The sequence below is a fragment of the Chiloscyllium plagiosum genome, unplaced genomic scaffold, assembly GCF_037043375.1.
Source record: "Chiloscyllium plagiosum isolate Xiang-an unplaced genomic scaffold, Cpla_swu_hap1 HiC_scaffold_16, whole genome shotgun sequence".
Taxonomy (NCBI): domain Eukaryota; kingdom Metazoa; phylum Chordata; class Chondrichthyes; order Orectolobiformes; family Hemiscylliidae; genus Chiloscyllium; species Chiloscyllium plagiosum.
Genome location: NW_028270154.1, coordinates 17,467,549 through 17,492,450, shown reverse-complemented (window position 1 = coordinate 17,492,450; position 24,902 = coordinate 17,467,549).

Sequence of the window (24,902 nt, the reverse complement as noted above, 5' to 3'; positions counted from 1 at the left end):
GACTAAAAACCACCAGGTCACCAATATATATAACACAATTGGGTAATCCAGAAATGACATTATTAGTTAGTCTCTGAAATGTGGCTGGCACATTTTTTTGTACCAAACTGATACAGTCCATTTGGCATTATGAAAGTCGAAACTGCCTTTGCTCTTTCTGAAAAAGGTATTTGCCTGTATCCTTTGAGCAAGTCCAACTTAGAAATATAAGTTGTCTGTCTCACCTTTTCAACACAGTCTTCCAAATGCGGAATTGAATTGCATCAGTCTTTGTAACTGCATTGACTTTGCGATAGTCTACACATAACCGTTGGGTACCATCTGGCTTTGGCACCATGACTATGGGTGAGCTCCAGTCACTGTAATTCATTCAATTATGTCGTCTTGGAGCATGTGTTCAATCTCCTTTTGAAGCTGCATCAACTTTAGAGGGTTATGACTATAAGTACATTAATCGGAACAGCATCTCATATCTATATCATGGGTAATTAGGTTACTACTTCCTAGCTTATTTCCACAAATCCCCCCATATGATAGTAATAACTCTTTCAGGCCATTTCAATTTTCCTCTGGAAGGTAGCTCAATAATTTATCCCAATTTTTGACAACTTCATCATTGTCCAATTTAATTTGAGGAATGTCCAATTCAGAATCCTCTGAATGTGGTTCTTCTTTCTGTGTTGTAACCAGTAACACAGCCTCCTTTGGCTTTCCTTCCCTGTCAAAATACCTTTTGAGCATATTCACATGACACACTCAGATTTCATTCTGTCCGGAGTCCCTCTCATCTTGTTCACCTTATTTAATTTTCTTTTGACTTGATAAGGTGCACTAAACCTTGCTTTTAAAGGTTCATCTATCACTGGATATAACACTAACACCTTATCCCGGATAACAAAATTGCAAGTTTTTGATTTCTTGTCTGCTGCCTGTTTCATTGCAATACTTTTAAATGCTGTCTAGTGAACTCTCCCACTCTATTTAACCGTTCCTGAAAATTTGACACGTAGTCCAAATATGTGGTCACTGAATTCTGATGCACCAATTTCTCTTTAATCAATTTTACTGGTCCTCTCACTTCATGTCCAAAAACTAATTCAAATGGACGGAATTTGGTTGATTCATTTGGTGCATCACTGATTGCAAAAAACACAACTGGAATTCTCTTATCCCAATCATCCAGATAAGCTTGACTACAAGCCCTCAACATGGTCTTTAATGTCTGATGCCACCTTTCTAACGGTCCCTGGGATTCTGGATGGTGTGCAGTAAATTTGAATGGTTTTATTCCTAAGCTATCCATAACTCCCTTGAATAATTTTGATGTGAAGTTTGACCCTTGATCTGATTGTATCTCTGTAGGTAGTCCGTATCTAGTGAAAATTTTGAGTAATTCCTCTGCAATCCTTTTAGCTGTGATATTGCATAATGGAACGGCCTCTGGAAATCTAGTGGGCACATCCATTATTGTTAACAAATACTGATACCCACTTTTTGTTTGATGTAGGTGTCCTATGCAATCAATTAAGACTCTGATGAAAGGTTCCTCAAATGCAGGAATAGGTATGAAAGGTGCAGGTTTTATTACTGCCTGTGGCTTTCCAATTACCTGACATGTATGACATGTCTGGCAAAATACAACTACATCCTTGTGTGGTACAGGCCAGTAAAAATGTTCTTCTATTTTAGCTTGAATTTTTCTCACTCCTAAATGACCCCTGTGGGGTAATTCGTGCGCTACCTGCAATGCCTCCTTTGTATAACACACTGGCAATATGACTTGATGAACTTTTGCCCATTTCTCATCTGCCTGAATATGTGATGGTCTTGATTTTCTCATTAAGACACCATTTTTAAGATAAGAAAATTCAGGAATCCATTTGGATTTCTTTTCTACGTATGCCTTTTGATTCAATTGCTTTAAATCTTCACCTTTCTGCTGCAACTCAGTTAACTTATCTGAGCTAAAGGTGTCTGCATTGTCATCCATCTGCTTCTGGTTTGTGTCAATCATCTGATCAAACAGGTCTCTGCTAATTTCATTTCAATTTTCTTATCTGCACTCTTTAATCTCCCCTGATGACTTTGTGATCTTGTAACCACTCAATCAGGAAATATCCCAGGATATGTGTCCCTGCAAAAGTTCAGTTGGCTGAGTTTCCACTGGCATTTCAACCACAGTAGGCAGCATACCTACCTGTGAACCAGCTATATCATTTACAAGGACAAGTTGTATTCCTGGAGCTGAGAGTTTGTCCAGTACTGCTACCACTCTTCTCCACTCTTCACTGGACACTCTAACTTCACCTTACATAATTTAGTGTTTCTTATCTCACTGTCAATTCCTGTTACTAGCACCTTTTCCAGCAATAGTCCTTCAAAGGTACATATCCCCTCATCTTTCAACATCACAGATTGAGAGGATCCTGTATCTCTTATTATTGTAACCTCTTTACCTGCTGCTCCTGGCCTATGCAAGTAAACTTTACCTTTGCAGGTATATGGTTTAAGAAGATCTGACACTTCCTCCTTAACCAAGTTCCAACCAGATTGTAGGTTCTGGTGCAGCTTTTTAGCCTCCACTGTGCTTTTCATTACCACTCCAGCAGAATTCACTGGCCTTATCCTGTTTTCGTATATCTGGCTTCCCAGTGCTTCTCCTAACCCACCAACACTGTGATTTCATGTGGCCTACTTTATTGTAGGAAAAACATAGGAGCTTTTTAACTTCTTTTTCTCCTTCAAGGGTTTCCTTTTTACCCTGTGGTAAGTTATCCTTATGATCTTCACCGAGATTTACCATTCCCTTTCCATGTGAGGATTTCTCTTTTCCACAGTTTCTATCCCTCACGAATTGAAATTGATTTTGGAAGCCAAACGTTGATTTATGGACCAACTCGTAACCATCAGCCACTTCAGCTGCTAATCTTACCATTTTAACTCTCTGCTCTTCCACACGAGTTCTCATTACTTGAGAAAGTGAATCTTTGATCTTCTGTCTAAGTGCCAATTTCTGAAGTTCAAACTCCCTCTCTTCCTTTCCTCTCTCTTTTTCTCTCTTCTCTCTCTCTCATTCTCTTTTTCTTTTTGTTCTACTAAAGCGATTCTTGCTTTTTCTCTTTCCTCTACCTTTAATTGTAATTCAAACTGTTTCATTTCTGTTGCCCTTTCCTTGTCTTTTGCTTCTAACTCAAGCTGCTTCATTTTTAATTGAATTTTAACCATCTCCAAAAATTCTGATGCTGTTTTATCTCTCCTTTCCTCATGGATGGAGGCAGCTCCAGCTCCAGGTTGTCTGCAAATTCAAGCAGCTTGGCCTTAACCACCTTTTGCAAAACTCCCAAAAACACTTCTTCCAACCCCAGAAAACTCATGGTGACTGAAGGAGCACTGTTTAAACCAACTGAATTCAACACCTGGAACAAAAGACTCTAACACCAACCACTCGGTGCCTTCGAGTCCAACAATCCTAATCCCAATTTGGAACTATAGAACAAATCCCACAAAGACACCACCCCCCCCTGCCCCCCACCCCGACAATCTGTTATGGACCAGCTGCATCCCTCCTGGAATATCTGCACTACATCTGCTTAAAACAACTATCAAAGTTAGGGTCTAGGCTACTTTCTTGAAATGTTGAGAGGTTCTGGCCTGGTCCAGTGAGTTTGCTGGTTTTACTGGTATTGGTTGCTAGTTTTAAAAAAGCAAACGAAAAGTCACAGTGAGTTGGTAGTGAGAAGATGTTCAGCTCTGCGTGATAACACTCTGGGTAGAAGATAAAATAATAAAGAAAGATAGACATTTCCAGCATCTAAGGTAGTGGTGCCCCTTAACCTGAGCACTATCATCCCCACACAGGGTAAAGGGCAAGCTCACGCTACACTCAGAGTTTGGGATTTCAGTGTTAAATGTCAATTTAGAGTAGTTTCATCACAGGATTCTGTCTTTTCCCAGGCTCCCAACAAGATAAACATGCAGCAGATCTGCGTGGATCAACAAGCAAGAAGTGGTTAAATTTTCTGCGATTTGGCAGCTGTTCCTTTGACGATAAGCTGTTCACGTTTCACTTCAGTGGATGTGTTCTGAGATTTTGTTGCTTTTAAAGGGGATTGTCAAGGAAGCTGAGGTCTCTCTCTCTCTCTCTCTTAATCGCGTAGTTTCCTGCCTTTTGGCCTGACCTCTGTGGCTTTTAGCCTTAGCTACACTGCAACAGCAACAGTAGCAGCAGCAGCAGCATCTGCAGCCCCGTTAGCAGGAACATCAGCCAGTGGGAATGAACTGCTCAGTTAATTGGAAGCCGTTGGGCCATTGACACACTGAATCTGAACCTTTGGTGGCCAAAGTAGGGGCAGGAAGGTTGACCATGGACCTTCCCATCTTGAACTTTGTTCTAGTGAGTGTGGCAAGAGGTAGGGTTGGTGTTCACCATAATCCAGCCTACTGATGTACTCTCAGCTCACCATCTCTGACTGGGCCATTAAGCGACCAATAGTGGAGGGGTCCAACTTCCATCATATGCCTTAACTCCTCACAAAAAAAACCCAAAGAATTGTGGATGCTGGAAATCAGAAACAAAAGCAGACATTGTTGGGAAATCTCAGCACATCCGGCAGCATATGTGGAGAGAGTGCAGAGTTTCAGGTCCGATGACCCCTCTTCACAACTGGTTTTAAACATTGCCTCTGCTTTCTCTCCACAGATGCAGCCGGACCTGCCGAGTTTCTCCAACAATTTCGGTTTTTGTTGTCTTTTCTTCCTCTTCCCTCTCATGGTCCATCTGCTCATCCCCTCTAACCAGGAGCTGGACTTCAAAGATATCCTGATTGGCAAAGGTGAGGATGCATTTAGCTGTCTGACACCTCATGCAAGGGCGACCACTCTTTCCAATGATTGATATACCCTGTGGGAAGGTCTGAGATATTATAGATACTCATATTAGTGACAGACTCCTTCAGGTTCACCCTAGTCTTGTACAAAATGTCTGCAAATGCTGAGAGGACCTCACACAAATTCTGTTATTGCTCCAAATTGGCCACTGGTGGTACCCAAAGCCCTGCCCTCCCCCACCCCGGTTTGTATGAACAAAGCTTTAAGAGTCCTGTGCACTCTGAAGATGTCTCCCACATCTACAGCACTTGTGAAGTGTGCACCAACATTTGACAATCTGATATATGCCTCTTTCAACTGGTCGAGTGTGTCTGAGCCATGACCTCTTGTAGGGAGATTTCCCCCCCTTCTTTAGAACCAGCTCCTGAAGGATACTTGAATGGACTGAGGAGGTGATATCTTTGAGGAGAAAGTGAGGTCTGCAGATGCTGGAGATCAGAGCTGAAAATGTGTTGCTGGAAAAGCGCAGCAGGTCAGGCAGCATCCAGGGAACAGGAGAATCGACGTTTCGGGCATAAGCCCTTCTTCAGGAATGAGGAAAGTTTGTCCAGCAGGCTAAGATAAAAGGCAGGGAGGAGAGACTTGGGGGAGGGGCGTCGGAAATGTGATAGGTGGAAAGAGGTCAAGGTGAGGGTGATAGGTCAGACTGGGGTGGGGGCGGAGAGGTCAGGAAGAAGATTGCAGGTTAGGAAGGCGGTGCTGAATTCAATGGATTTGACTGAGACAAGGTGGGGGGAGGGGAAATGAGGAAACTGGTGAAATCCAAGTTCATCCCTTGTGGTTGGAGGGTTCCTAGGCGGAAGATGAGGCGCTCTTCCTCCAACCGTCGTGTTGTTGTGGTCTGCGATGGAGGAGTCCAAAGACCTGCATATCCTTGGTGGAGTGGGAGGGGGAATTGAAATGTTGAGCCACAGGGTGGTTGGGTTGGTTGGTCCGGGTGTCCCAGAGGTGTTCTCTGAAACGCTCCGCAAGTAGCCGGCCTGTCTCCCCAATATAGAGGAGGCCACATCGGATGCAGAGGATGCAATAGATGATGTGTGTGGAGGTGCAGGTGAATCTGTGGCGGATATGGAAGTTTCCTTTGGGGCCTTGGAGGGAGGTGAGGGGGGAGGTGTGGGCGTAAGTCTTGCACCTCCTGCGGTTGCAGGGGAAGGTGCCGGGAGTGGAGTTGGGTTGGTGGGGGGTGTGGATCTGACGAGGGAGGGATCTGAGGAGGTGATAGACATGCATTAGAACAACATACTGATATGTTGACCATATTTTAGTCACTGCTGGTATCATGGCTAAATGAATGTTTGATGTCTGTCATGTAACTGATGATGATTAATTCAGTCGCTGGTAACCCCCTAACTCTCTATCTGTGATGGCTGTGCACTTTCGATCACTGCTTATCCATAATGGGGGTTACTTCACAGCTGTGAGGCTGGAGATGACTGAGGAACAGGCTCCAGCTCTCTATGTTTCTTCTCCTGTGCAAAGAGACAGAAGGGGCTTAGGAGAATGAGGTGTTGAATGTTTTGAGAGCACGGAACAACAATGTTTGTGAAAACTTCCAGTGTGGGATGAGTGTGACACTGCTGCAAGCTGAGGTTGGTATCAGTGGCGGCTTGTCAGATGGCGATGTGAGCAAGTGCCTCTGTTCTTGCCTGCAAACTTTCTTGGTGTGAAGAGCGATGTTTAGGAGAATGTTAAGGAAGGCAGAATGAGGATTTTTGTATCAGATTGGGTACAATACTCAGTGACACATCAGAAAAGGGACGTGCTGCCTTTGTCCCTCCATCTCTCAAGTTGAGGTTTTGTTCCAACAGTGACTTGGACAATGTTGCTGTTGTGACATTTTAAAAATCACACAACACCAGGTTATAGTCCAACAGGTTTAATTGGAAGCACACTAGCTTTCGGAGTGACGCTCCTTCATCAGGACTATAACCTGGTGTTGTGTGATTTTTAACTTTGTACACCCCAGTCCAACACCGGCATCTCCAAATCGTGACATTTTAGGGTCACTTTAAAAAGGGGAACAGACTGCAACCACTTGTCATAATGGCCGCTCTGTCAGGAAACATTCGAGACAAAGACAACTGCCCTGGCTGAGTGAAAAAGACACTGAAAAAGGCACACCTGAAACTTCTGGGCCCCCATTGTGTTGCTGGCCTGCCCTCATTAAATTAGTCAAATCCATGACTTTATTTTGAAACAAACATCAGGAACATCACCTTTATAAAAATTAAGACTTGAGACCCAGATTGAAATGATTTGTGTGCCACTAATTTGAAACATATACAGTTTCTTAGACTTCATTTTTGTGCTGAGTATCCTGCCACATGAAATTGGACATATTTTTGTGCTGGCTAAAGATTTAATATTGGACCAACAGGGGGAGCAGAGAGCTGATTATGAGTTCACAGCATCAGAATGTACAACATGAGTGACCGTAAGGGAAAAGGTGAACAAAGGAGTTTTAATAGTGAGTCATGGCCTGTTGGGTAGTTTTGGAATTTCTCAGTGGAGGAGTGTATAAAATTACACGGAGGAATTAAAGCCGCGCTGAGTCAAGAAAACATTTTCCTTTTGCTGATGAAATCCTCTGTCTGGGAGATTAATCTTGTCAGACAAGCCGATTCAATGATGTCATAATTTGGTGGCCATCCCTAGCTCATTTCCCAGTGATAATATACGTCGGAACATGGAAAGATTTACAATGAAGAATAAATTCTTCCATAATCCTTCCAGATGTAGGGCTGCTCCCTCATTAGGAGGAGAAAGTGAGGTCTGCAGATGCTGGAGATCAAAGTTGAAACTTTATTGCTGGAACAGCACAGCAGGTCAGGCAGCATCCAGGGAACAGGAGATTCGACGTTTCGGGCACAGGCCCTTCTTCAGGAGAAGGGCCTGTGCCCGAAATGTCGAATCTCCTGTTCCCTGGATGCTGCCTGACCTGCTGTGCTGTTCCAGCAATAAAGTTTCAACTGTTCCCTCATTAGAGAGAGACAACTGATGCTGGCTTAACCTGAGGGTCACCCATACCTCAGGTAGAGAGAGAGGTTGAGAAAGAGAGTCTTTTGTGGTAACCTCAGCTGGCCCAGGAATTGAACTCACACTGTCTGTGTTACTCTGTATTGTAAACCAGCCATCCAGTCAAGTGAACTAACCAACTCCTGTAGAGTAAAGCCAATTGGTGCATCATATCCATGGAGTTTGATTAATATGTGTGACGAAGAATAGAGGCATAGTCTATTTTCTAAACTTTGAAAGGCTTCAGAAATCCAAAGCATAAAGGAACTTAGGAGTCCTATTTTAGGATTCCCCTAAGGTTAACAAGCAGATTCGGTTGGCAGAAAGACAAATGCAATGTTAGTGCTCATTTTGAGAGGGCTGGAATACAAGAGTGGAGATGTATTGCTGAAGCTGTATAAGTCTCTGATCAGACCATGTTTGGAGTACTGTGAGCAGCTTTAGGACCTGTATATAAGGAAGGATATGCTAGAGTGAAGAGGGAGTCAAGAAAATATTTACAAGCGTGATCCTGGGAAGAAAGGCCTTGTCATTTGAGGAGCAGTTGAGAACTCTGGCCGTGTATTGATGCAAGTTTAAAAGGGGATATCTCGTCTAAATCTACATAATACTGAGAAACCTTGATAGAGTGGACATGGAGAAGATGCTTCCACTAGTAGGAGAGACAAGGACCCAGAGGCACAGCTTCAGAGTGAAGGGATGAACCTTTAGAACTGATGTAACAAGGAATTTCTTCAGCCAGAGGGAGATTAATCTGTCTAATTCATTACCTCAGAAGTCTTTGAAGTCCAAGTTATTGAGTATATTTAAGACAGAGGCTCCTAATTAACAAGGAGATCAAGGATTATGAGGACAAAGCAGGAGAATGGAGTTGTGAAACATATCAGTCATGATTTAATGGTGGAGCAGACTCAGTGGGTTAAATGGCCTAATTCTGCTATGATATCTAGTAGTCTTTTGATAAGATAACAAGAAATAGGAACAGGATTGGGCATTCAACTCCTCGAGACTGCCTCCACCATTCAATAGGATCGTAGATGACTCTCCTCAATGTTCACTTTCCTGCCATATTCCATTGACCTTTGATTCCCCAGCTGAATGAGAATCTATCTACTTCAGCCTCAATTATATGCAAGCTCTCTGTGACATGGAGTTCCAAAGGCTCCCACTCCTTGGAGAGAAGAAATTCTCTCCTCATCGCAGTCTTATTTTGGTTTTCCTTTATTCTAAGACTATGCCCTCTGGTCTTAGATTCTCTGATGAAGACAAACATCCTCTCAATATTGATCCTGTCAAGCCCCTTAAGAATCCTATATGTCTCAATGAGGTTTTCTCTCATTTTTCTAATCTACAGTGTGTAGAGTCCCAATCTGTTTATTATTTGCTCGTAAAACAATAGCTCCATATCGGAATAGTGAACCTTCTATGAACTGTCTCCAATGAAATAATATCTTTCCTTAAATAAGGAAGCCAAAATTGCTCAAAGTGCTTCAGATGTGGTCTCACTAGCACCTTGTACAATTGCAGTAAGACTTCCTTACTCTTGTTCATAACCTCCTTGATGCAATTTTGATATTTATAAATTAGGTGGTTAGAATTTTTTTTTCTCAAATGAAGACAGTTTAAGGCATAATTGCAACAAATGTTGAATATTGCAGAGATAACACCATCCTGACTATCTGAGATAAGATATTTTGCAGATTATTTGTTATCATCAAGAATAGAGTCCAGCATTAGGACATAAAAATATAACTGTCCGCCTGATTTTAAATGTTTTTCAACATTTCTCAAAATGTAAAACTCAACTCTCATAACAAGAATAGACTGGTTGAAATTGAGAATGATCTCTGTATATTGTATAATCAGTGCATGTTGCAATTTTCTGGCTGTTAAGTGCCCTAATGTTTGCACAACACTATGATATAGATTAAGGTTTGATCATCTATTAATCAAATAACATGCAGACATGGCGAGAGATAGCTTTACTTTGCTGCTTGAAGATGCACTTCATTTTAATAATTAATGGTGGAAAACTGTTTGATTGCTTGTTGCATTCATTGCACAATGCTTTAATAAAGGTTCACCAAAGACTACAGATACGTTCAAACTGGCACAGTGTGTGAAAGGAACATAAATTTGGATCTTGTCAATCTTAGCAGGTGCAGTAACACAGATCACTATCATGTCCAACAGGGTGAGAGACTGCAAAATTCAAAAAGAAGCTTACAGATGCAAAACTTAATGCTTCAATTGTAACACCTTACACTATGCTTCACTTTCCCTTCCCATCTGTTGCCTGGGAGAATCACAAACCAGAAGTGGGAATAAGGGGAAAGTGGATGGTAGGCAGTTACAAAAAAGATGAATTTACACTTAATTTACATGCTTTGATTTGACCACATTCGATTTTTGCATTGTTCAAGTTGGCAGGATCATTTTAAATCTGCAGATTGCCCTTCGGTAATGCCATCAGGCCTTGATTTTGCAATTATAATTGCTGAGAGCTGAGTAATGTATTGTGTGGAAGCTCATGACACTATATAGACTGCTGAAATGTTGATAGTTGTAGCCACCATTCTCTTTAAATGTAAGAATCTACAGGACCAGCTTGGTCTAGTGAAGAGGTTGAACAGTTCATCAACTTCAACATCACCTTTCACCCTGGCCTCAAGTTCACCTTGACCATCTCAGACACCTCACTCCCCTTCCTGGTCTTCGCCATCTCCATATCCGGTGACCGGAACACAGAGAGCCACTACAAACCCATCAACTTCCAAAGCTACCTGGACTACACCTCCTCCCACCTTGGCTCCTGTAAAAACGCTATCCCTTATTCCCAATTCCCCTGCCTCCACTGCACCTGCTCACAGGAGGACCAATTCCACCGTAGACCATCCAGATGGCCTCCTTCGTCAAAGACTGCAATTTTCCTCCCACGTGGTCAACGATGCCGTCCAACACATCTTATCCACTTCCTACACCTCCGCCCTTGAACCTAACCCCTCCAACAACAACAAGGATAGAACCTCCCTGGTCCACACATTCCACTCCAGTCTCCAATACACTGCATCATACTCTGCTATTTCTGCCACCTACAAACAGACCTCACCACCAGAGATATATTTCCCTCCCCACCCCTATCTGCATTTTGGAGAGACCATTCCCTCCACAACTCTCTTGTCAGGTCCATATCCCCGAGTAACCTGCACTCCCCTCCTGGCAACTTCCCCGTTCACTGCAGGAAGTGCAAACCTTGCCCACACCTCCCCCCTCACATCGGTCCAAGGCCCCAAACAATCCTTCCACATCTGACAGAAATTTACCTGTACTTCCACACATGTCATCTACTGCTTCAGTTGCACTCAATGTGGTCTCTTCTATATTGGGGAGATAGGACACCAACCTGCAAATCATTTCAGAGTACATCTCTAGGACATCCGCACCAAGCAATCACACTGCCCTGTAGCTGAACAGTCTAACTCCCCCTCCCATTCTGTCAAGGATATGCAGGTCCTGTGCCTCCTCCATCACCAAACCCTAATCACCTGACGCCTGGAGGAACAATGTCTCATCTTCCATCTTGGGACACTTCAACCACATGGGATCAATGTGAATTTCATGAGTTTCCTCATTTCCCCTAACCCCACCTTATTCCAGTCCCAGCCTCCCAACTCAGCACTGCCTTCTTGAATGGTCCTGCCTATCCATCTTCTGTCCCGCCTATCTGCTCTACCCTCCTCTCTGACCTATCACTTTCACCCCATCTTCATCTATTTATCGCATTCCCAGTTACATTACCCCCAGCCCCAGCCCCATCCCATTTATCTCTCAGCCCGGTTGGCCCACAAGCCTCATTCATGATAAAGGGCTAATACCCGAAACGTCGACTCTCCTGCTGCTCAGATGCTCCCTGTCCGGCATCCCTGACTTTGATGTCATGGATTCATACACATTCCAGCGACATAAATATCAAACTTCAGGAATTTTCCAAGGGAACACAATGTGGTTAAACATGCTGTCATTCAGGTGAGATGTTAAACCAAGCCTTTCTGCCTCCTCAGGTGCACTTAAAAGATGCCAGGGCCACTATTTCTCAGAAGAATAGGGACAGTTCTCAACAACAGTCTTGGTTACTAAAACAGACGACTACCCCAATATTTTCAGGATGTTGCTAAGTCATTCTGACAACAATTAGGAGTTCAGTATGAAAGGTATGATCAATGATACACAGGCAGGTACACGCAAACAAAATCACCAATACGACAATATGACGATCTGGTTTACGGATGACATTTGTAATACAGATATGGTTTTTATCATCTCAGCAGAAAGAGAAACCCCTTAGAAAAGATAAAATGATCATCTTACTCACAGATTCCATGATAAAGAATTTCGAGTTATTTCCCAGTGAGTTCCAAACTTGAATATGTAAATTACGAACATGTATAAAAGGACTCAAACATGAAAACTTGGTTATGTAAAAACCGACAGACAGAGTGCAAGCAAATCTCCTCCAATACTTCAGAAAAATGCTCTCCATCTGCATCGTCTTGTTCAGCTGCTTTGCCATCCAATGTCGAGCTGGTAACTTGGTTTTGGAGACTTTAAAGGAAATTACAACTCATGAGAAGGGAATTTTAGAAGTAAGTTTTATTTTCATTGACTCTTAATCTGAAACAAAGTCTTACCAATGCAGATGACATTCTATGAAATTTGGTATTAGTTTTTCAAAGATAACACCTGAGAAAATTGATAACCTACATTCAGGAAAGGATGCTAAAGCTGGTTGTCTTTGATCTTGTGATTAGATCATGGTTGAGGAGGCTGTTTGCAACTTCTAAAATTATGAAATGCTTTGATAGGGTAGAAATGAAGAGAATTCTTTCATTCGTAGGAAAAGTCATACCCAGAAGCCATCAATTTAACATCAGTGTGTAAACTTCCAACATACTTTATTAATGTACTTATAAAATTAGACCGGTCGATGCAGGTAAAACAGATTCCCCTGTTGGAAATTTAGAATCAGCAGATACAAATTAAAATTAAATGGGGTGTCACTCTGAGATGAGAAGAATTATTTTTCTCAAGGTTGTGAATCTTTGGAATTCTCTGCTTAGACAGCTAAAAGTGCTTAATCTTTGACTATATATAAAGTAGTGATTGATAGTGCTCTGATTACCAATGGTGTAAACGCTTGTGGGGTAGTGTGGATAAAAAACCTTAAAGTGTTCAATCAGACTTATTCCTTAATTCACTCAAATGAGGTAGGCATCGCTGGCTAGGCCAGCATTTATTGCTTGACCCTAATAGCCCAGAGGACAGTTTAGAGTCAGTCATATTGCTGTGTGTCTGGAATCACATGTCGGCCAGACCAGGTAAGGATGACAGATTTCCTTCCCTAATGGACATTGGTGAACCAGATGGGTTTTTGCAATAATTAACAATGTTTCATAGGCATCATTAGACCCCTACTTCAAGCTTCCTTGTTGAATTCAAATTCCATCATCATCTATGGTAGACTTTGAACCTGGGCCTCCAGAACATGAGCTGTGTTTCTGGATTAATAGACTAGCAATAATACCACTAGGCTATAGATCATCTTAAACTGTGGAGTAGGCTTACTGAGCTGAAAGGCTTATTCCTGTTCCGATGTTTGTATTGACTATAAAGAGCTTGAATACCTTTGGCAGTTACAGTTAAAACTTTCTGGCTGTAAATCTTTTTCTTTTGAGCGAAATCAATAGGTAGCTCAGAGTGGTGAGAATATGGAATTTACTACAGTTAAGCCATTGAAGCAAATAGCGTTGATGCACTTAGAGGAAGACTACATGGCGGAGAATGAAATTCTGAATAAGAATCATAACTGAGTTCAAACAATCTTTCTCTCTCTCCAAAGACCAGCTGAGTTTCCCCAGCACTTTCCATTATTGTTTAAGAACTGATTCATATTTAAATTTTTAAAGGGTCCTTTGACATTTGAAGATTGGATGCATCTTTTTTGGAAAATTGTGTTTTTTTAAATTTAGAATAGTGCTGATTGTTTTAGATTTTTGCGAATTGTCTCACCTCCTGCAATAGAATTTGTCACAGTTGTCTAAATATGGAGAATTTTCTGAACAGGTAGTCAGCTAATGATTGGTCTGAAGTGTCCTCAATGCACTGGGAACTCTTAATAAATTAATTTAGTTTTTCAGATAAAATAAAACAGAGAACCACAGATGTTGGAAATCTGAAACAAAACCAGAGATTATGGAGAAACTCAGCAAGTCAGGCAGTATCTGGGGAGAAAGGCTCCAGTGACCCTTATTCAGAACTTCTTCAGTACAGTTCTGAAGGAGGGTCTCTGGATGTGAAATATTGAATGTTTTCAAGAAGGAGATAGATATCTTTCTTCAAACTAAAGGGATCAAATGGAATGGAGAGAAAGCAGGAACAGGGTATTGAATTGAATGATCATCTATGATCATATTGAATGATAGAGCAGGCTCAAAGGACTAAAGGGCCTACTCCAATATTTTATGATTCTATGCCAACTACGGAGTGCCCTCTTTGCTTATTGTAAATATATTTGTCTATTTTTAGGTCCTGAACACTTCTCTTGCCTCACCGGATATACATGTAAGTCTTTTTCTTAAAACATACAAAGCTAATTGTTTTTTTTTCAAAATATAAACATTGATTTTTCAAATTAGACCATACTCAGGGTTACTGATTCTGTTAAATCAAAAATAAACAAGTGGTGAATGGAATTCATTCAGCATGCTCAACTTCTAAATCTGTGCCATTTATTTGCAAAGCTTTAACTGTTGCTCAGATGTACCAGACATTTTCAAGTCATGTTGTCCTGAATTGAATCAGGAAACCTGTAGCTATTGCTAATGTTGAAAATACAAATGCTGAAACTCCTGTCTTGCATGACTCTGTTTATCTATGTAACAACTTGATGTAACATTTATGCAAAATCAACCATATTGTGTGGGATGGGAATCTCATGTAGACTGGACTGTTTATGATGGTAATCTGATTTCTTCTGGACATCAGTAATGCAGTTGGGTTTTCACTGACAATCGGACAACTCCATAATCCCTTTTGATCCCAATTTGTATGTTCACCCCTTCCTTGAATTTAACTGTGAGATTTGAATTTTTATTCAAATTATGGGTGCAGATAAACATGCTTTTCAAGCTTTATGCAAATCTGTGTATTTTGGACTCGATGTAGACTGTCCTGGATCAGTTAGGTCATAGAACCAGCATTATATTCGTTCAAGATTTTCTATCTTAACAATTTTTAGATTAGATTAGATTACTTACAGTGTGGAAACAGGCCATTTGGCCCAACAAGTCCACACCGTCCCGCCGAAGCGCAACCCACCCATACCCCTACATTTACCCCTTACCCAACACTACGGGCAATTTAGCATGGCCAATTCACCTGACCTGCACATCTTTGGACTGTGGGAGGAAACCGGAGCACCCGGAGGAAACCCACGCAGACACGGGGAGAACGTGCAAACTCCACACAGTCAGTCGCCTGAGGCGGGAATTGAACCCGGGTCTCTGGCACTGTGAGGCAGCAGTGCTAATCACTGTGCCACCGTGCCGCCCATCATTTTCTGCCTAATCAAACTATTATGACTAAAGTGAAATGTTACAAAGTTCCAGAAATCGCAACATAAACTAAAAATATTTTTGCAATAACACGATGACTAATGGAATATTGTATCTAAATCAGATTTGGAACAAGACCTATCAAACAAATTTCTTCATAAGCACACTTATTAGTTTACTGTCTAAGCAAAAGCATTTTAATAAAGATACAATAATTGGTTAACATATATGGTCACCAATATAGATGTGTAAATGCTTATCCCTCTAAACAAAAATAATTAAACATTTACAAGAAATTTAAGAGTCAAAAAAACAGTGCGCGGAAAACAAATGAAATGATTAGTACAAGTAAGGAAACCAATGAAATTCCAGTCTTCTTGAATGATAGGTACCGAAACTGAACTTTGGTAAAGCAAAAACAGAAATTTGTGGCAAAACTCAAGAGATCTGGCAACATCTTTGGGAACAAAGCAGCTTTGATGTTTCGAGTCTGGTGACTCTTCATCAGGACTGAGAGTTTCAATGAAGAGCCACCTGAGTTGAAATATTAACGCTGCGTTCTCTCCATAGATGCTGCCCAACCTGTTAAGTTTCAACAGCAAATCATATTCTTGTTTCAGATCGCCTGCATCCACAGTTCTTTGTTTTATTTAGATGAATCACTTCCTCTAACTAAAGGAACCTTCATTGATGTTATATGATAATTAAAAAATACTTTTCTCCAACTTCTCAGGATCACAAATGCATGAATAATGCAATCGATGTGTTTGCCAATGGACTGGAAAGAATAAAGCCAAATCAAACATTTTCAAAAGCTTTGGAACGCATAGTTTCAAATTTGAAAACAATGAAGGATCCAAAGGTAAGTGTCTGAAACAAAAAGCTAATTTTTAATCTTGTCATGGAAGGAAATGTTAGCTGACTCATTCTTATTATTTCATATCATTGTACTTTTAGGCAAAAGATTCAGACTGCCCTCCCAGCCATCTAAAATTTGCTCAACGGTTTGTGAAGGACCTTAAGATGTTCTTGCAGAGACTTAATCGTTCCAAACGGGTGGCAAAAAAGAATGAGAAATAAAGATTTTGAATTTTCTTTCCAAAGGAATAACACACTAGGTATCGACATCAGAATATGTTATGGGAGAAAATCGATAACTGCAGCCTTACAATGTAAAAACAAAATATGATATCAATCAGGAGTTACAATTAAGATGAGAAGTTGCTTTTTATTTCAAAACCAGTTGATGATTTGAATCATTTAACAGTTGTAACCGTTTTATACAAATATTGTTTGCAATTTAGGCTTGTTTTTACATTATGTTTAAGAATTGAGAGATATTTGTTTTACTTATATATTTAAATATTTATTGAAATATTTTATTTGAGCACATATTTATTAAATTTATAATAATAAATAACTTGACTCTGTGTATTTTGGACTCGATGTAGACTGTCCTGGATCAGTTAGGCCACAGAACCAGTATTCAAGTTTTTCTATCTTAACAATTTTCTGCCTAATCAAACTATTATGACTAAACTGAAATGTCACAAAGTTCCAGAGTTTGCAACATAAACTGAAGGCACTTTTGCAGTTAACAAGATGACCTAAATCAGATTTCAAAGAAGACATATCAAACAAATTTCTTGATAAGCACATTTATTAGTTTGCTCTCTAAGCAAAACCATTTCAATAATGATACAATAATTGTTTGACATATATAGACAGTAATATAGATGTGTAAATGCTTATCTCTCTAAACATATCCAAAACATCACTCACAACACACACACACACTCTCTCTCTCGCTCTATCTTTGTCTCACTCTCACTCTCTTCAGGAAAAAGAATTTTAAAAATAAAATCTCAGCTGGGACTGGCTTTCTGCTAAAGATGCATACTTTGAACAATTTTAAAATGACATTAGAAAGAATGTTCCAACTCAATTGCAGTAACATTCCAGTGTTTGTGATCAAGTTACTAAACAGGCATAGTGTCCTCTAAAGTCTTGCAGACACAATTTACTCAACAAATACAATGTGCGATGTTTATTAAATCATTCAAAAGAACAAATATGGTTCACCATGAATTCAACAGTGCATTTCCTTTTCAGAACTGAGAAAGACTTGCTGGGAAGCTTGTTCTTAGCAGGATTTCTACTAACTCAGTTTGTTCTTAGTGAGCCTGCTATATAAAAGTAGTTCTCCAATCAGGTCACTTTTTAAAACAGAGTGTTGTGCTGGAAAAACACAGCAGGTCAGGCAGCATCTGAGGAGCAGGAGAATCGAGGTTTTGGGCATAAGTTCTTCATCAGGAATGAGGCTTGCTGGTTGTGGCTGAGAGATAATGTGAGATGGGGTGGAGTTGGGGGGAGGCACCTGGGAAAGTGGTAGATGGATGAAGGTGAGAGAGAAGGTGATAGGTCAGAGGGGGCAGTGATGGACAGGTCGAGAAGGCGGTGCCGAGTTGAAGGCTTGGGACTGGGATAATGTCGGGGAGGGGAAATGAAAAAACTGTTGCAATGTACATTTATCCAGTGGGGTCGCAGGGTGCCAAAGCGGAATATGAGGCATTCCTTTACCAGATGTCGGGTGGTAACGGTTTGGCAGTGGATGAGGCCCAGGACTTGCATATCCTTGACGGAGTGGAAGGGGGAGTTGAAGTGTTCAGCTACCAGGCAGTGGGAATGGTGGGTGCCGGTGTCCCAGAGAAGTTCTCTGAAATGATCCGCAAGAAAGTGTCCTGTCTCCCCGTTGGTGAGGAGACACACCAGGTGCAATGGATGCAGTAGATGGCATTGGTAGAGGTACAGGCAAATTTCTGACAGATGTGGAAGGATCCCTTGGGGCCTTGTGCAGAAGGTAGGGGAGTATTGTGGGTTGAAACTTTATTGCTGGAACAGCACGGCAGGTCAGGCAGCCTCCAGGGAACAGGAGATTCGACGTTTCGGGCACAGGCCCTTCTTCAGGAATCATGATTCCTGAAGAAGGGCCTGTGCCCGAAACGTCGAATCTCCTGTTCCCTGGATGCTGCCTGACCTGCTGTGCTGTTCCAGCAATAAAGTTTCAACTTTGATCTCCAGCATCTGCAGACCTCACTTTCTCCTCGAGTATTGTGGGCACAGATATTGCACATCCTGCGGGGCAGGGGAAGTTGGCAGGAGTTGGCTGTGGGTTGGTGGGATGTGTGGACCTGATGAGAGAGTTGCAGAGGGAATGGTCTTTTTGGAACACTAATGGGGTGAGGAGGGAAATGTTTCTCTGTGGTGGGGTCCGTTTGGATGTGGTGGAAGTGGCGAAGGATGATGCATTGTATGCGGAGGTTGGAGAGGACCAGGCGCCAACTTGCAGACATCTCCTCTTACTGCCCCCTCGACCACGATCTCACCTCCCATTACCAACCCATCATCTCCCAGACCATCCACAACCTCATCATCATGGGAATCTCCCATCCACAGCCTCCAACCTCATTGTCAGTGAACCCCGCACTGCTCGAATCCACCTCCTTCCTAAGATTCACCAACCTGACAGTCCCAGTTGACCCATTGTCTCAGCCTGCACCTGTCCCACCAAACTCATCTCTTCTTACCTTGACACTGTCCTGTCCAGGAACTCCTCACCTATGTTCGCGACACCACCCATGCCCTTCAGCTCCTGCAAGATTTTTGTTTCTCTGGTCCACATCTTCACCATGGACATCCGTCCCTGTACACATGTGTCCGCCATGACGAAGGTCTCCAAGTCCTCCGTTTCTTCCTCTCACGCCGTCCCAACCAGTAACCTTCCACCAACACACTCATCCGCCTGGCTGAACTGATCGTCACCCTTAACAACTTCTCCTTCCAATACTCCCACTTCCTCCAAACCAAAGTGGTAGCCATGGGCACCTGCATGGGACCCAGCTATGGCTGTCTGTTTGTCGGATATGTAGAACAGTCCATCTTCCGCAGTTACATTGGCTCCACCCCCGACCTGTTCCTCCACTACATCTATGACTGTATCGGCGCCACCTCGTGTTCCCATGAGGGGGATGAACAGTTCATCAAGTTTACCAACACCTTCCACCCCAACTTCAAATTCATCTGGACCATCTCAGAAAACTCCCTCCCCTTCTTGGACCTCTCTATCACCGTCTCTGGCGACTGACTAACCACAAACATATATTACAAGTGCACCTACTCCCACTGCTACCTAGACCATACCTCCTCCCAACCTACCTCTTATAAAAATGCCATCTCTTATTCCCAATTCCTCCAACTCTGCCGCATGTTTCCAGGATGACCAATTCCATCAAGTACTCGTGAAGGACAGAGAAATTCTGTATAACCATGAACCTGTAAAATTATTTAAATCTCTGACCCTTTAAAACTGAAAATGCCTGCTAAGGTCAGTGAGAGTGAAAAAGAAATCTGTTCTAGCAATTGAAACTGTATGCAAATGAAGTCGACATGGAGTTTTACAGCTCAGAAAATGTCCATTCAACCCATTATACATTTACTGGACTTAGTTATGCACATTAATCTCCTCTTTATGTCAGATCACCTGTGAACAATTTCTCTTTCCTTCAGGTACAGACCAATGTATTCTACTACCAAGTTTCTTTCTTGCTTACTCTTGTGCAGACGTACTTCTGAAATATAATGTTATGAATTCATACATACTCCAGTGACAGAAACACAAAACATCAGGCATTTTCCAAGGGAACACAATGCTGTTCAACATGCTTTCTTTCAGGTGAGATGTTAAACCAAGCCTGCCTGTCTCCTCAGGTAGATGTAAAAGACCCTAGGACCACTATTTCTCAGAAGAATAGGGACAGTTCTCAACAACAGTCTTGGTTACTAAAACAGACGACTACCCCAATATTTTCAGGATGTTGCTAAGTCATTCTCACAACAATTAAGAGTTCAGTTTAAAAGGTATGACCAATGAAACACAGACAGGTACACACAAAAAAACATCACCAATACGACAATATGACGATCTGGTTTACGGATGACATTTGTAATACAGATATGGTTTTTTTCATCTCAGCGGAAAGTGAAACCCCTTAGAAAAGATAAAATGATCATCTTACTCACAGATTCCATGGCAAAGAATTTCCAGTTATTTCTCAGTGAGTTCCAAACTTGAATATGTAAATTATGAACATGTATAAAAGGACTCAAACATGAAAACTTGGTTATGTAAAGACCGACAGACAGATTGCAAGCAAATCTCCTCCAATACTTCAGAAAAATGCTCTCCATCTGCATCGTCTTGTTCAGCTGCTTTGTCATCCAATGTCGAGCTGGTAACTTGGTTTTGGAAACTTTAAAGGAAATTACAACTCATGAGAAGGAAATTTTAGAAGTAAGTTTTATTTTCATTGACTCTTAATCTGAAACAAAGTCTTTACCAATGCAGATGACATTCTATGAAATTTGGTATTAGTTTTTCAAAGATAACACCTGAGAAAATAGATTATCTACTTTCAGGAAAGGATGCTAAAGCTGGTTGTCTTTGGTCTTGTGATTAGATCATGGTTGAGGAGGCTGTTTGCAATTTCTAAAATTATGAAATGCTTTGACAAGGTAGAAATGAAGAGAATTCTTTCATTCATAGGAAAAATCATACCCAGAAGCCATCAATTTAACATCAGTGAGTAAACTTTCAATGCACTTTATTAATGTAATTAAAAGACTAGACAGGTAGATGTAGATAAAACAGATGCCCCTGTTGGAAATTTAGAATCAGCAGACATAAATTAAAAGTAAATGGGGTGGCATTCTGAGATGAGAAGAATTATTTTTTCTCAAGGTTGTGAATCTTTGGAATTCTCTGCTTAGACAGCTAAAAGTGCTTACTCTTTGACTATGTATAAAGTAGTGATTGATAGTTTTCCAATTACCAATGGTGTAAACGCTTGTGGGGTAGTGTGGATAAAAAAACCTTAAAGTGTTCAATCAGACTTATTCTTTACTTCACTCAAATGATGTGGGCATTGCTGGCTAGGCCAGCATTTATTGCTCATCCCTAATTGCCTAGAGGACGGTTTAGAGTCAGTCACATTGCTGTGCGTCTGGAATCACATGTCGGCCAGACCAGGTAAGGATGACAGATTTTTTTCCCTAAAGGAAATTGGTGAACCAGATGGGTTTTTCCAATAATCAACAATGTTTCATGGGCATCATTATACCACCCCACCAACCTCCATTTCCGCCACCTCCAAACAGGCTCCACCACCAAGGATATATTTCCCTCCCCACCCCTATCAGCGTTCCGGAAAGCCCACTTCCTCCGCGACTCCCTCATCAGATCCACACCCCCCACCAACCCAACCTCCACTCCCGGCACCTATCCCTGCAACCACAAGAAATGCAAAACTTGTGCCCACACCTCCCCCCTCACTTCCCTCCAAGGCCCCAAGGGATCCTTCCATATCTGTCAGAAATTCACCTGCACCTCCACACACATCATTTACTGCATCCGCTGCACCCGATGTGGCCTCCTATACATTGGGGAGGCAGGCCACCTACTTGCGGAACGTTTCAGAGAACACCTCTGGGACACCCGGACCAACCAACCCAACCGCCCCGTGGCTGAACACTTTTACTCCCCCTCCCACTCCGCCAAGGATGTGCAGGTCCTTGGCCTCCTCCATCGCCAGACCATGGCAACACGACGCCTGGAGGAAGAGCGCCTCATCTTCCGCCTAGGAACCCTCCAACCACAAGGGATGAATGCAGATTTCTCCAGCTTCCTCATTTCCACTCTCCCCACCTTATCTCAGTCCCAACCCTCAGACTCAGCACTGCCTCCTTGACCTGCAATCTTCTTCCCGACCTCTCCGCCCCCACCCCCTCTCCGGCCTATCACCCTCATCTTAACCTCCTTCCACCTATCGTATTCCCAACGCCCCTCCCCCAAGTCCCTCCTCCCTACCTTTTATCTTAGCCTGCTTGGCACACCCTCCTCATTCCTGAAGAAGGACGTATGCCCGAAATGTCGATTCTCCGGTTCCTTTGATGCTGCCTTACCTGCTGTTTATGATGGTAATCTGATTTCTTCTGGACATCAGTAATGCAGTTGGGTTTTCTCTGACAGTAGGATAGCTCCATGATCCCTTTTGATCCCAATATGTATGTTCACCCCATACTTGAGTTTAACTGTGAGATTTGAATTTTTATTCAAATTATGGGTGCAGATAAACATGCTTCTCAAGCTTTATGCAAATCTGTGTATTTTGGACTCGATGTAGACTGTCCTGGATCAGTTAGGTCACAGAATCAGCATTATATTCATTCAAGATTTTCTATCTTAACAATTTTCTGCCTTATCAAACTATTATGACTAAAGTGAAATGTTACAAAGTTCCAGAAATTACAACATAAACTAAAAATATTTTCGCAATTAACAAGATGACCAACGGAATATTGTATCTAAATCAGATTTGGAACAAGACCTATCAAACAAATTTCTTCATAAGCACATTTATTAGTTTACTGTCCAAGCAAAAGCATTTTAATAAAGATACGATAATTGGTTAACATATATGGTCACCAATGTAGATGTGTAAATGCTTATCCCTCTAAACAAAAATGATTAAACATTTTTAAAAATTGAAGAGGCAAATCGACAGTGTGAGGAAAACAAATAGACTGATTAGAACAAGTTAGCAAAACAATGAGATCCCTGTCTTATTGAATGATAAGTACTGAAACTGAACTTTGGTAAAGCAAAAACAGAAATTTGTGGCAAAACTCAAGAGGTCTGGCAGCATCTGTGGATAGAAAGCAGGGTGAAAGTTTTGAGTCTGGTGACTCTTCATCAGAATTAGGTCTTCCAATGAAGAGCCACCTGAGTTGAAATATTAACGCTGGGTTCTCTCCATAGATGCTGCCCAACCTGCTAAGTTTCACCAGCAAATCATATTCTTGTTTCAGATCGCCTGCATCCACAGTTCTTTGTTTTATTTAGATGAATCACTTCCTTTAACTTAAGGAACCTTCATTGATGTTACGTGATAATTAAAAAATACCTTTCTCCAACTTCTCAGGATCACAAATGCATGAATAATGCAATCGATGTGTTTGCCAATGGACTGGAAAGAATAACGCCAAATCAAACATTTTCAAAAGTTCTGGAATGCATAGATTCAAATTTGAAACACTGAAGGATCCAAAGGTAAGTGTCTGAAACAAAAAGCTAATTTTTAATCTTGTCATGGAAGGAAATGTTAGCTGACTCATTCTTATTATTTCATATCATTGTATTTTTAGGCAAAAGATTCAGACTGGCCTCCCACCCATCTAAAATTTGCTCAATGGTTTGTGAAGGACCTTAAGATGTTCTTGAAGAGACTTAATCGTTCCAAATGGGTGGCAAAAAAGAATGAGAAATAAAGATTTTGCATTTTCTTTCCAAAGGAATAACACACTAGGTATCGACATCAGAATATGTTATGTGAGAAAATCGATAACTGCAGCCTTACAATGTAAAAACAAAATACGACACCAATCAGGAGTTACAATTAAGATGAGAAGTTGCTTTCTATTTCAAAACCAGTTGATGATTTGAATAATTTAACAGTTGTAACAGTTTTATACAAATATCGTTTGCAATTTAGGCTTGTTTTTACATTATGATTAAGAATTGAGAGATATTTGTTTTATTTATATATTTAAATATTTATTGAAATATTTTATTTGAGCACATATTTATTAAATTTATAGTATTAAAAAACTTGACTCTGTGTATTTTGGACTCGATGTAGACTGCCCTGGATCAGTTAGGTCGCAGATCCAGCATTATATTCATTCAAGTTTTTCTATCTTAACAATCTTCTGCCTAATCAAACTATTATGACTAAACTGAAATGTTACAACGTTCCAGAAATTGCAACATAAACTAAAAATATTTTTGCAATTAACAAGATGATCAACGAAATATTGTATCAAAATGAGATTTCAAACAAGACCTATCAATCAAATTTCTTCATAAGCACACTTATTAGTTTACTGTCTAAGCAAAAGCATTTTAATAAAGATACAATAATTGGTTAACATATATGGTCACCAATATAGATGTGTAAATGCTTATCCCTCTAAATGTATCCGAAACATCACTCATACTACACAGACACACGCTCTCTTTCTCTCTCCCTTCAGGACAAAGAATTCTAAAAATAAATAAATCTCAGCTGGGATTGGCTTTCTACTAAAGATGCATACTTTGAACAATGGCAAAATTACAGTAGAAAGAATGTTCTAACTTGATTGCAGTAACAATCTCGTGTTTGTGATCAAGTCACTAAACAGGCATAGTGTCCTTTAAAGTCTTGCAAACACAATTTGCTCAACAAATACAATATGAGATGTTTTTTAAATCATTCAAAAGAACAAATATATTCA